This window comes from Ursus maritimus, unplaced genomic scaffold, assembly GCF_017311325.1.
Source record: "Ursus maritimus isolate PB19 unplaced genomic scaffold, ASM1731132v1 scaffold_5, whole genome shotgun sequence".
Lineage (NCBI taxonomy): Eukaryota > Metazoa > Chordata > Mammalia > Carnivora > Ursidae > Ursus > Ursus maritimus.
Window position 1 is genome coordinate 73037906 of NW_024426663.1, and position 16759 is coordinate 73054664.

A 16759-nucleotide genomic window follows, 5' to 3' on the forward strand; every position below is an offset into this window, starting at 1 on the left:
TTCTCAAACTGCTCCCTCCCCTGCCTCATTCTCTCCCAGTCCCTCCTGGCTCTGTGTGTCTTTTGCCTTCCAGAGTTTGGACGCAACAGGGCTCCCCGCACATCTGCCCCTGGACACTGACTTCAAGCCCCCACTCCTTCTGCCTCTGATTCCCATTTCTCAAGCCAGTTGCCCAGACCGTCAGCATGTGTTAGAGAAAGAAGGAAAAGTCTTTGAACTAAAACCCTTGGAGGTGAGCAAGAAGTTGGAACAGTAACTGAAAAACATTTCTCAAGACAGATTCCTCTCACTAGATACAATTGCCATCATTACACTCTGTTTTCCTTATCTTTTATTGCTCTAAAATTGAATGAAACACAGGCTTTAACCAGCACAATCATTACAATTCCCTTTGCCTGTTGCACTAGAATTTCTGTTTTCATCAGCTTGGCAATCTTCAGATTTTTCCATTGATTAACTGGACTCCCCATCTTCTTGGCTCTCTTCCTTCTTCTTCCCCTCCTCTTCCCACTCCCCCCATCCTCCTTTTCTTCCACCTCTTCACCCACTTCTCTTTTTCTCTATTCCAATATAGTTCTTCATGTTCGGCAGGTGGCACATAGCTTCAAGTATCAGTTGTTTTCGGAACAATGCCTTAACTTTACAGTTGGCCGGCAAACAATGTATCTGCCTTCAGCGAAGCCTTTATTCCAAATTGGATTTTTTACTAATTAAATGAGTAGAGGATGCTGCCACTTTCCATATTTTTGTGTATTTTATGCGTGTACTAGACTATACAGTCCATTCTTCCCATTTGTAGCAGTTATATTCTGTAAAGCCAGAGTCAACACTGAAACATTGCTCCTAAGGGAAATACAGGGGTTCCTATGAGACTCTGGTCACAATATATTCATCTCATCAATTGATCACTGCCTAACCTTGTTTTATGCGTGCTGAAAGACACCTGATTTAATAGATATTGATGATACATGAACATTCAACTCCTGGCCAAAAGCACTCTAACTCATGAATGAACGAAGCTGACTGAACACAACTATTTTCTCCCTAAAGTACATCACACAGCCTTCCTGAACACAGCTTAGGAGCACAAGATACGCTTCAGCACTATGCCTACACTGCTTTAAAACAGCAAAAACACCAACAAAAGAACTCCACAAAAATGTAAAAACGGTAGCACTAAATGCGTGATGAAGAGGACATTCATTTACAGCATCAGAGCTGAGACAAGAAGGGAGACAATCAGCGTGTTCACCCTCAGGCAGGAACGTGTGAGTCACGGGACTCAAACTTTTTGCCCCTCTGCGCATGCCCAGGAATGGGCGCCGAAGCCGCATAGGTATTGATGGGGGGCTGACAAAGAAATCTGAGCCGGGAAGTAAATTTACAAATAACGGAATCCACCAACAATGAGGTGTGATGGCAGTAACTTGTGGACCGGCGCGGGCACCTGACGCAGGCGTGTTGCTGTTTCTGTCTCCCCTGAACTTTTGGCTCATGACGTTATCAATCAGCATTGAGTTAGGGGTAAATATATGAATGGTGACTTGTGTTTTTTGTCCGAATTAAAGGCTGTTAGTGAACATTTTAAGAGGTATTTTAGCCTAGTTTTGCAAGAGGGTGGCTGCCATTTTGTTCTGGAGAGTTCTAGTTGTTGCTGCTGCTGCTGCTGCTGCTTTTCTCCCAAAGGGAGAAAGAGAGGGGAAGGTTTTATTCCCAACATACGCTGCTGGAAGCAGAAACGGCAGTCTTGAGACCAGAAGTACTATGTTGGGTCCAGCGAGCCTCTCCAGCTCGTAGAACAGCACCCTAGGAGCGCGTTTATTGGAGGAAAGAAGGGAAACCTAGAGAGTTTGAACAGATGGAAAGAAGGAGTATGCAATGTAGTAAAATCATGACAGCACGGTCAGCTAACAGGGAGTTTTGAGTTAGGTGAAGTCAGCAGAACAGAACTTTTAGCAGAGCTTTTAGCTAGGGCCATATGCTGAGCGTAATGTGAGGGAGGTCTGCTTTGCGGGCCACGTGTATTAATGCATGCAAGACTGGGGACCGGAAAGGACCCCCAGAAGTCGACAGCAGTGACCTAGACAGAGACCCTGGGAAAAATAAAGTAACAGAGCCAGCTGCAGAAGGTATTCTGAGAATTAGCAAGCATTTCTGAATTACTTTAAGAGGCAGATAAAAATAGATTAATTGAAAACGATTCTTAAGTTTGGAGTTAGTTGAATAGAAAAATGGCCCCCACGACTGCAGGCATCAGGGGAAATTGAGAGAAGCTTTGAGTGGCACAGGATTCCAGAAGTCATCTATTTCAAGGTTGGATTCAATATTGCATCCACGAGAGAGGATTTTCTTTGCTCTCCTTTCAGGGAAATGAAACTTTTTATTTTTTCCATGAAGCAGTAGGTTTTATTATTGGAGTAGAGAGGCTTCATTATCATTCAATGCTTCCTTATTTAAATATTCTCTTTCACAAGTTTGACCCCCTTGCACGGCTGCTCTCACTTGGAGGAGCCTGGAAAAGTCAGTCTTCTTTCTTTTCCACTAGGCATGGAATATAAATATGTGAAGTCACTTATCAGGGACATCCTTGGTCTTCTGTTCCCAAGGTCAATATTCCTAGCTTCTTTATTCATCCCTCTCAAATAGGATCCAGATCCTCATTATTCTGGATCCATCAGGTTTAGCAAGGTTACCAGTAATATGAGTTGTTCAGAAATTAACAAATTGAAAGATACACAATGACTAGTGTGGGGTACAGAGGGATTGCTTCAACTCTCAAACACTAAGATTTTTTTTTTTTTCAAATACAAAGATTTTTAATACTTAAGCCTCTCGGGTATCTATCAACAGAGGAACTGAGTCCCATCCCATTAACGCCCACCCTGTACATACACAAACAGGCTTTAGGACCTAAATCTAGAATTTCACATCTTTGAGGACCAGCCCTTGTGCCCTGAAAATGCCTGATGATAGGCAACAGGAGAAGTGGGCCATAGGAAAAGGAGACCAAGCAAAGCCAATGGAGAGATGATGGAGAGAAAAGAGGGAGATCCAGAAGAGTCAAGGGCCAAAAAATTAAGCGAAATGAGTTTCAAAATGAAAGATGATATAAGCACATACAAAGCTTAAAAAAAAAAAAAAGATTTTTAAAAAATGTGAAGGCTGAAAAAAAAATCCTTATATTTGGCAATAAGATGGTCTGCTCTTGAAGACAGCAGTTTCAGAATCATGCTAAGGATGCAATTAGATTTCAGGGGTTGGGAAGAAATCAAGCAAGGAAGCTGATCCAAGTCCAGAAAGCACGCAATGTGGAAGTCAAAGAGAGTAGGAAAATCCGACAGGAGTCACACGTGTCACATTTTTCACTTAAGTCATGTCTCCTAACTTGATGTCATTTGTAACTTTGTCAGGGCATTTAAGACTCCAAATCTCCATACAAATGAATCAAAAATAAAAATTCACTCAGGCAACGATATCATTATACCTGCATATAAAAGCAAAACATCATTAATTAGGTTTTCAGTGAATGAGAAAGAGGATACGAATTTTCACGACAAATTAACTAGTGAATTCACAATAGACTGTGGTTTCAACTATACAACACCCTAGATGGAATTTCTTAAGAAATCAGAGACATCGTCTTACATTTGGGTCAGTTATTTAAAATTTTTCCTTAAAACACAGTCCTGTTATATAATGATGTCATAGCAGCACCTGCATTTTCAACGTCAAATTAAGGAAACATACTTATTTGCATATCCTGCCTCAGAATCAATGTTTTGGTGCTTTTCTGTTCTAAACGCATGCTAAGATCAACTATATAAAAGGGTCAGAAACCGCAAAAAGCTTACGTTTGTATCGTCAGGACTGTGTCCATTCTCTTTAAACAAAATTTTCGAGTTAATTAAAATGAGGAAGTCTTCTGTTTTTTCCCCACCAGTTACTCAGGATGAAAAATAAGAATTTTCAACAGGGACCTTTAAGTACTTCCTCTGAGAACACAGAGTATTAAAAATGTATTGGAGAGCTATTTGGTGAAACATAGGTTAACCGTGTTCATAAAGAGCCTCTGTTCAATCAGTGTTACCCGAGAGGAAGCTCACAGGTCCATAAAGGGCTGTGCGTGAATATTTTTGCTTCAGGGTTGTAATAATAGCAGGGAATCCTGGGTAACCTAGGTATTCAGCTGAGACGGGGTGAGTATAAGGACGTGGATGCGTACAATTTGGAATACGCTGGAGCAGTAAAATGTAAAGACACAGCCACGTTTGTTAGTATGAATACATTCCAAAAACATTGTTAGGCAAAAAAACAAAACAAAACAAAACAAACAAACAAAAAAACTTGGTAAAGAAATGCACTGCAGTTTCATTTAAGAAAATAAAGCCTAGGCATGTATAAATCATTATGATCACTCTCTCAAAGCTACATGCAGTGCAGAGCAAATAGAAGGATGGGGAATGAAAGCATAATATAGTCACGACAAGGATAATGAGCTGAGAATTATGATTAAATTAACTCTGCAACTGGTTACGATTTGAGAAATTTAGAAGTCACCGTGGGGGACAAAATGTTCAGCAATATGTGAAAACAGGAATGGACAGAAAAGGAAAATACCGACCAAATAACCTATCTGTCTTACTTCCCTATAAAATATTTAAAGTAACTTTTAGGAACACAGAAACATGATATATTATGTATCTAATAAGTCATGAATAAGCAAATACACTATTAATTCAAACAACATTTACTTTGGCAACGAGTCAAAAAAAGCTGTATCCTCTACGCATGGGATATGCAGTTCTCGTGAACTGGTTAAGAAGAAGAGGAAACTGCTTTTCATGTGAAAGAGCTGATTATAATTGGTTAGAGCTGACTGTGCCACTTATAAAGACTGAAGTGTAGGAACTGAACATACAACACTATTTGTATTTATAATACGTGCTAAACACCACGCTTGGCAACGTTAGCATTTGCTCAGTACCTGCTGGGAGGAACCCTTGCGCTTACAACCTCACTTAATCCTCCTAACAACTCTATGAAATAGTTACTGTGACAAACAACTTAAAGAAAGGGAAAGTGAGGGGGGGCGGGGTGGAAGAGTTTCCAATTGTAACACAGGTAGGAAACGACCGAGCAGCCATCAAACCGAGATGGGTAAAAGCCTCCACTGCATTACGCTGCCCTGGCGATTGATGGCTTCAATACTGGTTCAATTCTTTTTGAATCCTTATCATTTTTGCTCCTTAATTCAATGGCCAGTTGAGCCAGCCCCCTTGCCCTCCCAGCACACTCCCCTCTATTAAGATAGCTCTCTTAAAACCGAAGAGCTTTCCCGCTCGCCCATTCTCTACTGAGACCACGGCGCCCACTAGCCAGCAAAGTTTCCCTTTTGGAGAACTACTTGACATTCCTAATGAACACAGGCTTCTGAAACCTAGCAGCAATGCGCTGTGGCCAAGACCAGGCTAACAGCACTTAGATTACTAAAACACATTTCATTAGTAGGGATATAAAATACGTCACCATGATTTACACAAGCTCTCGCTCGGCAATCAGGAAATTGCATTTCCTTGCTTAGAACAGTTACAACTGATAAGATTTTTTTTTTTTTTCCTCCCTGCTTCACTCCCACTTTGTTGTTCCACATTCAATTAGCTGGAATCAGGGAAACCTATTTGAGATCAGGGCCAGGGCACATATAGCCCGGGTTGCTATCACGTTTTCTGTCAACTTTTAAGGGTGCTGGTGAATTGCCTCCAGACCTGCCTCTGCCTTCCAATAGCTTTGGGAATGGATGCCTTTTTCTTAGGCTCCATGTTCTATCTTTCTGACACTGGTTTAGTCCTTTCGTGGATTCAAGAGGAGGGTGCCTTTATAATATCCGCAGTATAAACTGACGCGAGCAGGGCAGCACCCTCTGCTAGAGGATGAGAACTGCAAGCAGGCTGGAAAGATCCCGGGCAGCAGATGGCAATCAAAAGAAAATCATCTTCCAGAATGAAGCCTCTGTATTCGCTCGAGTAAAAGAGAATTGGTCATCTGGGGGCATCATCAGGCGTTCCAATAATAGGATCAGAACAAAGAGCCAATATCAATCAACTGTGCTTGCGTAGAGCTCTCCCAATCTAGGAGCTGCCTGGGTCATCTTGTGACGGCCTTTTTGCTTACGCCTACCAGGGATTTCATTAGTTCCTTTCTCTGACTTCCTTTTTAACCTCTTGCAACTTAAGGCTATTTTCCCAGGATCTGGGCAGCACCTTTGGAAACAAAGATAAATACCTTCTCAACAGTTTTATAGCCGGTGCGGGGTCGCAGGCTATAAAAATGCAGGAGAGACGTGAAACGTTGAGCTCACACAACTTTCTTTGCTGAAATGCAGATGAAAAATATCAGACGGGAAAATCAGCCAGGTCAGGGCCTCTTCCACCATCTCCCCCCTAAAGAAAGACAGTTTCTTTGCAAATGAAAGTGAATGCTATCAACTTAATTCAGAGCCAAGAGCCAAAGAGAATACTTCCAATCCTCAATCTTCACTTTTTAGTTAAAGCACTGGTATTAAAGTTAACAAGAAAACAGGAACACAAAGAATCAAGAAATCTTCCTCATTTAACAGGCATCTATACGTAAAAATATAATCAATGAAGAAAATCAAGCAAGACCAACAAAGACTAACATTTGTAGAAGTTAGCATATCTGAATCTATCTTTCATATTAACAGAGAAAGCATGGGTATTACCTAGGAGTTGAATAAACATTTTAATTTAGAAATGATTAATATTTTGTTACCAAGATTTTATTCTAGAAAGGAGGGCTATATTAAAGGAAAAGAAATGCAAAGCTAAGTCGGCTTTGTGCCAAGAATTCAGGGTTTATAAAACCTGAAAGTCAAACGTAGATATTTACCGACTATAAACTCCAACAGTCTGCAATAATAATATAAAACTTCAAATAGTGTTTTAATAGAAAAACTTGGTAACAATAGGGTTTCTTTTTCCTGTTTATGATCAATCAATTCTCTTTGTGGCTTTCTTAAAACTTGATCTTTATCTTTAATTAAAATTACACTCATCATACTGATAACCTTGGAAAAATAATTCTAGAAGAACTTTAAGCAAGAATCATGCCTCATTGGCCATATATACAAATATATACTGAACGGCTCCAATACAATTTAAAGACATTTGGTCTTTTCTGAATATTTTGGACAACTGTTTTGACTCACATGGCAGAGATGGCCCATTGTTCTGACTTTCTCCTCTTTTTCCTTTAAAAATAGAAGCCAGGGGGATGGCCACTCCAATAAGAACTGCGTGGTCTGACCTCCTTGAAAGCCGGGGGCTGCCATGTTGACTTAGTTTTGGCCAACCAAGGGTGGAAGTGGGAACATGGTGAGTACCCTTTCTGGGTAGTGCCATAAAAAAATGGGGGTGGACCCTTCTCACTCGTTCCTTGATGGTGCTAAGCAGGCTGAACGCAGAAGAGCAGCAGTGGGTAGCAGGGCCCGTAGAACAGAGCTAGACGTGAGCATGTTAACATGCATCCCAATTTTGAGTCTCCTAGCAGGAGAGACTGAAAGAGTTTAGGGCTCGTGTGTTGACTGGACTCCACAATGTTCTCAGCAACCCAGGGCCTTCTATCTTGTTAAGCGACTCTTATTTTGACTTTTCTTTCTGCTTGGAGCAAAATTAAAAAAAAAAAAAAAAATCTCATGAAAACACAATGATGCTGGTATGAGTCATCTGGTTAAATCGTAGCAAACTGTTATCTTAGATCGTGAGAAATAACTACGAGATGTATTGTAATGTATTTCCCAAATCTACCGCATCGGCTGTAGAGCGTGAAGGACTTTCCCATCCTAAAGATTCAGAGCCTCGTAATCACTGATCAGAATATATACGGGCAGCACTGTGCAAGTGTCAAATTGTTATGTAGCAGCTTCCTCACTTCCTCCACTGGCCCCATCACCCTGTTCCCAGCCCCCAAATTCTCTCTCCTTAACCAACTTACTAGGTACACTTGTGATGAAATGGTTATTGTATTTTTTTGCCCCATCTTAAGTTATTAGAAGTACAGAGCACAGCCCTAGCTCAGGGGCTCTTCGTCTGTTCCCTGGTTCCATTACCCTTTCCACTCATTCCACCCTTCCCTCCTATTATGAGACAGTGGTGGAGCTAGAAGAATCCATAGACATCAACTACACCAGCAACAATTTAGAGTCAGAATCTACCTAGAAACGTCGAATTAGGCAAAGCCATAGAGTAAATGTTCGACACTTAAAGGAGAAGACTGTTCTCGAGAGCCAGGAGACTACTCTCTTCCCTCCACTCGATAGCTGCCCATTTTCCATCTAGGTCCTGTCCTCCTTTCCGTCCTTTCTTCTCTATGTCCTTCTGTATTTCTGTCTGGTGATAAAGCCAGAGAAAAAGGAGTAAGTGTAGAAAGGCAATAGAGCATGTATATGAGACAGGGCCACCTATAAAATGTTTTCCCAGATGTTTTCTGTACTTTTATTAACCTCTTAAATGAATCTCTTCACATAATTACACTTCCATTTTTGAGAGGCTGACTTCTGTTAGGCTGTGTTCCCAGAATCCCTTTCAGTCCTACCACGGTAGAGCACCATCTTTTCCAAACCCCATCCCAAAGCCTCCTGTACCCCCAGTGTCAGTAACCAGTAGCAGATCCAAGAGAGAAATCCAAGCATTATCCTTTACTTCCCTCTGTGGTTTGCCTTTCACATTCAATTACATAACGACTGCTATGAATTCTGCTGCGTTAATATTCCTTGAACTCACTGTTAACTTTGTCACCGCTGCTGCTCTCATAGACCTTGGTTAGGTTATGAAAACAACTTTTTAACTGGCCCCCCGTCTCCCGTCCTGTCCCTATTCGATCCCTTCTGTATCATACAGCTAGAGGGTTCATTCTAAAATGCACATCTAGGGGCGCCTGGGTGGCACAGCGGTTAAGCGGCTGCCTTCGGCTCAGGGAGTGATCCTGGCGTTATGGGATCGAGCCCCGCATCAGGCTCCTCTGCTATGAGCCTGCTTCTTCCTCTCCCACTCCCCCTGCTTGTGTTCCCTCTCTCGCTGGCTGTGTCTATCTCTGTCAAATAAATAAATAAAATCTTAAAAAATAAAATAAAATAAAATGCACATCTAGACACAGCTCTATTAATTGCGTCAGTCAATGTCCTAAACTTTAGGTTACCAGTTTTCAGTAGGCTCTACCAGCCCCTGCATGATCCAGCCCTAGATGGAACTATTCACATTCTATCTCTTACTACATCTCTCTGCCACCCTCCCCTACAGCCTTCTCCATCACCTCTAGGTCCTTAAATGGGACATGCATTCTTTTCACATATGTGGTCACCTCTGGGCTTGGGATCATCAGTAATCAACTCTTGAAGAAGGATCTCTGTGAGTCTCCAGTTTAAAACTGGTACCCATTCCCTGTGCTCCAAAAGTTACCTTGTTCCTGCTGTTATCATAGCATCACCGTAAGGAATATCAGAGATACAAATGCTCAAACTCTCATCTTCTCCAATCTGAGTCTTAAAGAAGAGGGGGTTTTTTCAACTTATGATTACAAATGTCTAGCACATGGAATGTACATGTTAAGTATTCAGTAGAAATCGGTTCAATTAATATAAAATGATTACATCAACAAAGGCCATGATTAATGCTTCCAGCCATGCCACAATCTACTATTAAATGCTTTTTCAACCTTGACCTTGCTTTTAACTACCAATTTCGAGGCTAAGCTACCTGTCTTTAGCCTACTCATCCCACACCTACAGCTTCAACAAACTACACACACATACACATCATGAGACATAAAACAAACGAATAAAGTCCAACTCTGGCATCTTGCCTCAAGCTTTCCTTCCTCGAGCTGATATCTCAGACTTTTCTTCTCATGATGATAGCGGTTGCAAGTAGGCCGGTCATTCTAACATTTAAACGTACTTGTCCTATTTTCCATCCTTTTAAAGCTAATCTCTAGCCCTTCAGAGCATGATGAATTAACCCATGCCAACAAAGTTACTGCCCAAATAAACTGTGAACACAAACCCTATCTGAGCCGTCTGCCTCCTCTGTCCCATACCTGATTTAAAAGGAAGAAAATATGTGGAAACAGAGGGGTAGGACACGATTAGGCATTTTCTCTAGATGGCATTGAGTACAGCACTGCTACAACTTCAGTAGATATAAAGGCCAATTATATTAAAATATATCTGATTGCAAGATAAAAATTAGAGATACGAGTTTCCCAAACAGAGTGAAAACTTTGAGGCTGATAATTGGATTACTGAAGAGTTCTAACTTTCATTATAGCAAGAGAATGCTAGGTGGAAATGTTCATTTTTCCCCCATTCTTCAGCTGCTGAAATGCATGCGTACCACTGATCCCTTTGAAATTGCTTTGTATAGACTCCTAAACTACCTATTAATCTCAAACAAAAGGAAACATTAAAAAATGACAAAAAGTCTTTAAGAATTCCAGCTGTCTCCTTTCTGTCTAGAGCCCTTTTACAAGGTGCTAATGTGACCCTACTAAAAAGACACAATGAACAACTGAAGCTAGAAATTAACTGCCTTCTTCTGAAAACCACTTATCTCGAAGAAGTTTGCGTTGCAAGTTCAAGTTCACGCCACAACTCCTGAATACATCTTAAAAAAAAAAAAAAGCGATATACTCTTTCTCATGGTGAATGGTGTTGATCACTAACTTCACAGACCCCACGTTAAGTGATTCCTGCTTCAGTTTGGATGGATCAGACGATCATCGCTGGGAGAAGCTTTAGTTGGCTAACTGTCCTTTGGTTTCCTGTGCCAGAGCGTAAACTATGCGTACAACGTCTCTGTAGGTTAATTAACCCCATTTTCCACAGTGTAGACTACTTTTTAACACATTTCTAGGCACTAGAACTACGGCAAGTATCATGGAAACCCTTGAATGCTGGAAAAAGATCTGAAGTTAGAGAGACCAAGATTAACCGACCCGCATAGATAATTAGGAGGGAGCTTTTCATGTTAATTATGGCAGGCATGATAGAGTTCTTCATGAAACGATGAGAACATGGTAGAAGGGGCTGGGGAAGACAGAACCAGGGCCTCTGACACCACTGGAAACGCACCAATCATTAATTAGACTCACTTCCTGAACCCTTTTATTCCAGTATCCACACCGCTCTGGGAAGGCCTTATACCTAAGTATTTCACTACTGATAACAAATGAATCACTCCTATGCAACCCATTTAACAATCTTTCTGTGGACTAATTGTTGAAGGCAAATGGAGTTTCATGAGCAAGTAAATGAGCTAGTCACAAAACCAAAGAGGAATAGGGTAATAATGTATTTTTACATGATTAAAAGTTTTACTTTTAAAAAAGCAAATGGATACCTCACTTAGCCTAACCATTTCTTGTTCCATAATATTTTTATGGGCATAGCTAAAGATGACCTTTAAAATCATGTTACTATTAAGATCAAATATGGCACTCCGCTGAAATTGATGGTCATGGCGCTAATACGATCTGAAATGGAATACAGAATCTGCCTAAATTTGCCCTTTATCAAAAGCAATAGAGCAGCTGGACCCTCGTCAGATCTGTAGGCAAGATATTCAGTCATACGCTATTATTGAACATAATTTACTGGAATGGAATATTTCACACTTACAACCATTTCAAATAACGGGCACACATATCTTTTCCTTACTTTCTCTGAGAAGATCAATTTTTTTGCTTTTGATACATACATAGCAGGTATTTTATCAAATAATAAAGGATATTTTGTGATTTAATTAGTTATTAAGCTTTTCCTGCTTTAATTGTATGAGTGTTTTTTGTTTTCTTTTTGGCTCACGTAAAGTCAAAGACTTGGCACCTGCCTTTTTTTTTTCCCCCTCAAGTTTTTACTTAAATTCTAGTTAGTTAACATACAGTGTAGTATTAGTCTCAGGTGTAGAATTTAGTGATTCATCGCTTACACAGAACACCCAGTGCTCGCTGACACCTGCATTATAAAACCAAAGCAACATAGCTCTGTATTCTCAAATACAGCTATTATAGTCTATCAATGGGTCTGAAGAAACCACTCACAAGTAGATGCAAATTGGCAGGAGAGGTTAGCAGAGAGTTCTAACAAACTTAGTATTCTTTCATAATTATAAAACATCTTAAGTTTTAGCAAGTTTTAATGGTTGTGAACTATTTCTGGAAATCATTACTAAATACTAATTGCAGCCTAATGATTCTTCCTAAATAGAGAAGGCATGAAGTACATACACATACTTGATTTTCCGTGAACAAAGAAACTTAGCACTCATCATTAGAGTCAGAGCTTAAAATAAAATTGATAATTAACAAAGGACAGTGGGGGGGCAATATAACCTAATAAAAACATTCCAACAATATTATCAGCCTTTGAGTCTAATTCCTGTTTTGATAATGACCTTGAGCAACTCAATTTGAATCTTTGAGCATTACTGCCTGCCTTATATATACACACACATACACACACACACCATGATCAAAGACTATATACACTTGTGTAATTATATGTAATATTATCTCTTTTTTAGCTTGCAGAATAGACATCAAGACATGAGAGTTTCTATTCAGGAATTGATATGGGGGATATATCAAAATTGATATGGGGATGTATCAAAATTATTGGATCCATTAAACAATGGTCACATCATCGCCATAATTTGGGGGGGGGGGAACCCTGAAGTATGAAATCAAAAAAATTCTGAATCCCAACTTAAAATTTATAGTACTTTATTATAAAAACAAATTTACAAAGCTTTTTATTAATCTGAAAGGTAATTCTACAGCTGTTTCTTCAAATTTGGGGGCAGTCACAAAGGGTTCCTCTTGAAAACATCACAAACACTTTGAAACTCCCTTCCAGAGTTCACATATAATTTCAAAGTGTTGATAGATATACTGACACTCATCCAAGGCTCCCATGGGTTCCAGATTAATAAAACTACTTTACAGAAAGCTAAACTTTCATGTGCGCTTTCACTTTTTGTTTTAGGTGATATTTGTACACTTTACTTATACCAATTATAAACAGATCATTTGGTAAGTTCTGACAAACACAGACACCTAAGTAATCCCAACTTTTCTCAACAAAGAGAACATTACCGTCACCCAGAAAGTTCCCTCATGCTCTAAGTCAACCTGTTTTACTCCCTGACTCCCACCAGAGGCAACTCCAATCCTGATTCTTTTTTCACCTATGGAACGTCATATCAATGCAACAATACAGTACATTCTCCTTCATGGAAGACTTTCTCTCAGCAGTACGTTTTTGAGATCCAACCCAATTGTTCTCTGCATCGGTTTACTCATCTTCGCTGCTGAACGATGTTCTGCTGGACGCATGTATCACCTGTTGATGAACCCCTGAGCTGTTCACAGATTTTGGTTATTATGAATAAAGCTGCTGTGAACATCCCTGCAGAAATTGTTTTGCAGGTATATGCTCTCATCTGTCTTGGAAAAATATTTGAGAGAACTGTTACATGATAAGCTAGATGTACATTTAGTTTCAGAAGATACAGCCAGGTGGTGTTGCCAACTCACGTTATTTTACGCTTCTGCCAACAACAGAATAGATTCCATTGCTTCACATCCTCTCCAATAGTTGGTGTGGTCAGTCTCTTTAGTCTTACCTATTAGATGGATTTTTGGCAATCTTTCATTATGGTTTTAACCTGCACTTCCTTGAAGATTCATGAAGATTAATGCCTCCCCATACTTATTGGCCATCTGTATGTATTCCTTGGTTAAGTGTTGAGGTCGTTTGCCCATTTTTTTACTGCATCGTATGTCCCTTTGTTGTTGAATTAGAGGTATTTTTCTTTTTTTTTTCTTTTTTTTATTATGTTCAGTTAGCCAGCATATAGTACATCATTAGTTTTTGTTGCAGTGTTCAACGATTCATTAGTTGCGTACAACACCCAGTGCTCATCACATCACATGCCCTCCTTAATACCCATCACCCAGTTACCCCATCCACCTACGCCCTTCCTTTGTGTAATCCGCAGTTTGTTTCCCAAAGTCCAGAGTCTCTCATGGTTTGTCTCTCTCTCTCTGATTTCTTCCCATTCGATTTTCCCTCCCTCCACCTGTGGTCTTCCGAGCTATTTCTTATGTTCTACATATGAGTGAAACCATATGATAATTGTCTTTCTCTGCTTGACTTATTTCACTTAGCATAAACCTCTCCAGTTCCATCCATGTCGATACAAATGGTGGGTATTCATCCTTTCTGATGGCTGAGTAATATTCCATTGTATATATGAACCACATCTTCTTTATCCATCCATCTGTTGTAGGGCATCTCGGCTCCTTCCACAGTTTAGCTACTGTGGACATTGCTGCTATGAACATTGGGGTGCATGCACCCCTTCCTTTCACTACATCTGTACCTTTGCGGTAAATACCTAGTACTGTAATCGCTGGGTCATAGGGTAGCTCTATTTTTAACATCTTATGAACCCTCCGTACTGTTTTCCAGACTGGCTGTACCAGCTTGCATTCCCACCAACAGTGTAGGAGGGTTCCCCTTTCTAGAAGTATTTTTAATATGTACTGAGCCCCATTTTCAGTACTATGTTTTACCAATTTATAAACTCGGTTGCCATTTTCTAGTTGTTGTACTTTGACAAGAAGTTTTACAATTTGATGGATTCCAGTTTATCAGATTTTTCTTTTAGGATTATTGTTCCAAGAAAATTTTACTTACCCATAATTCATAAAGACATTCTACTAGTTGTATGTTTTTGTTTTTGTTTTGTTTGTATGTTTGTTCATGTAGCCCTATGATCCATTCCCAACTAATTTAGTGTGTAGTGAGAGCTAGGGGTTAAGGATCATTCGTGTCCTTATTCATATCCATTTGTCCCAGCACCACTGAGTAACAAGCCTTTTCTTTCTCCATTGGATTTCTTTGCTCTCTTCATTAAAAGTTGACCAGATCAGTGTGGGTCTAGTTCTGAGCTCTCTCGTCTCATAACTGATCTATGCATGATAACTCTTGGGTTAAGGCAGTGGTGATTCTCAAACTTTATCATGCCTTTTCAAGATTCTTTTACACATTCTAGTTCCCTACGTGTTTGAACAAATTTTTAAATTACCTTGTCTATTTCTACATATAAGGGGCGGCGGGGGAGCTGGATGAAGTATGTTTGCAACTGTGTCCCATCTACAGAGCAATTTGCAAAACGTCATAACCATCTCACCAACATGCCCACCTAACTTTTGAAACTTAAGTCCTTTGAAATGCCACTACAACTATGTCCCAGCTTTCATCAACCTGCAAGGCCACTTTGATCCCCTCAGGATTCCATCTTGATCTCCACTATCCTTGCCTTTAATAGCTTCTCTCTCTCACTGCTTTTTATGGAGTGATGCTATGAGATGTACCAAGACTAAAACAAATACCCAGCCTACTTCCAGGATTGCTAATCGCATAGATTTCCAGACAGTATTTTGAAATGACCAACGGACCTAATACTGCTCATCCCAAAAAAATGTTCATTGCCTCCTGATTAAATTCCCTAAGAGACCAGATCGACTCTCCAAAAAAAAAAAAAAAAAAAAAAATTCAATTTTTTATACTTTAATTGATAAAATTATGCTTTCTCTTTCTGAGGTCTTAATTGTTATTGCTCTATCCTGCATGATCTTTAAGGAAGATTGCAATTAGTAATACTGAAAGCAAAATTGACTAACTGTTCAATTTCACTAGAAGAAGTAAACTGTTGGTTCCACTTAATTCAAATAAAAGCCTTCCTGTCTGACCTGCTTCACACCTTTGAACAAAAACACAGCTCTTTTTTTTTTTTTTAATGAATTCTGCAAGAAAGAAAGAACACGCATTGCAAATAGAACATGCAGTTCACACATGAAGCCAGTGGGGAAAGCAAAAATTTTTGGCTTTTGATGATCAGCTGCTCCTTAGGAGGTGGCCATTTCACAAATACCAAAATAAATAAATAAATAAATAAATAAAATAACTATAATGATTTAAAAGTTCAGAGACACGGGGGCACCTGGGTGGCTCAGTAAGTTAAGCATCTGCCTTTGGCTCTGATCACGATCCCAGGGTCCGAGGATGGAGCCCTGCATTGGGCTCCCTGCTCAGTGGGGAGCCTGCTTCTCCTTCTCCCTCTGCTCCCCCCTCCCTACTCATACTTTCTATCTCCAATAAATGAATAAAACCTTAAAAAATAAAAATAAGAATTCAGAGACACACCTGAAGCTAACTTTCACTGCGGTATTACTGAAATGGAAAAGGTTTGCAGTTGCTGCTGTGTCAACTGATAAAGGTAACATAAGCCTTTTCAAAATACATTTCCTGGGGTGCCAGGGTGGTGCAGTCAGTTAGGCATCAGACTATTGGCCTCGGCTCAGTTCATGATCTCAGGGTCATGGGATCGAGCCCCGTGTCAGTATCTACGCTCAGCAGGGAGTCTGCTTGAGACTCCGCATCAGCCCCTTCTGCTTGCGCTCGCTAAATTAATCAATCTTCAAAATGCATTTCCCATTTGCCTTCCTTCACCCATCTTTTTTAGGTATTTTGACACTCTTTCTAAAACTATCAAGTAACCAAAAGCCCAACCTCACACCTATGTGATTTATTCATCACATTCTCCAATATATTAGAGTAGTCCATCTAAGCCAGACGCTGTGCTACACTCTGAGGTTTAAAAAAAAAAAAAAAAAAAAAAAA